The sequence below is a fragment of the Chaetura pelagica genome, unplaced genomic scaffold, assembly GCF_000747805.2.
Source record: "Chaetura pelagica isolate M959 unplaced genomic scaffold, ChaPel_1.0 scaffold490, whole genome shotgun sequence".
Taxonomy (NCBI): domain Eukaryota; kingdom Metazoa; phylum Chordata; class Aves; order Apodiformes; family Apodidae; genus Chaetura; species Chaetura pelagica.
This window is the reverse complement of record NW_009951936.1, coordinates 92,199-92,831: the sequence shown is the minus strand read 5'-3', so window position 1 is coordinate 92,831 and position 633 is coordinate 92,199. Positions and strand designations below refer to the sequence as shown.

Genomic DNA, 633 nt, shown 5'->3' with positions numbered 1-633 from the left:
TCCTGCTGAGTGCCCAGCCCTGTAATATGACATCTCCAAACAGAAAAGCAAAATGCAATTACTTCTTTGGCAGCACACCCAGGATTTCGGGGCTAAAAGTCTTACTCTTCAGTACCAGGAGTCCTGTCAGGACCTTAAGAAGTTTGTGGAGAGGTGTTGTGCTGTTGCATTAAATTCTTCCTTCTTTGGGATCAGCAGAAAATTGCTTCCTGTGATTTTCCCTTTTGTCACTGTCATAGTCCAGGCACAGCTTTGGTTTTACACATATTGGAAAGCTGACACCTCCCTGAATGCAACTGGTCTGCTTTAAGGCAGGCGGTATATAAGAAGGCTAAGAGCTGGCTGGAACAAAGAGGAGAAGTGGGGTTACAGCTATAAATCAAACAGCAGGAGGCAAATGAGAGGCAATGTAGCCTATTGGTGAGAAAAGAAGCTAGGATCCTGTCTCCCAGTTCTGATGCTAGAATGGATACGTTGTTATTTTTCTCTGAGCCTCTGTTCTTTGTGCAAAACAGGGATGGTGCAACCTGTTTCACTGAAGCTTCAAAAATCCAAGTACATGTGGAAGAGGGAGAAGGAAAGGATACCTTGAACTGATACATGAGAACCTCTCACACCTTTCCATCTTTCCCT

At 44.4% G+C, this 633-nt stretch overlaps 1 protein-coding gene across 1 annotated transcript in view; it reads left to right on the top strand.

The window, feature by feature from the left end:
- FSTL1 (follistatin-like 1) overlaps positions 1-633 on the top strand; it is a gene marked incomplete at its 5' end in the record, with an annotated part of 11,821 nt that overhangs the window by 6,117 nt on the left and 5,071 nt on the right. The gene's annotated exons all lie outside the window — the stretch shown is intronic.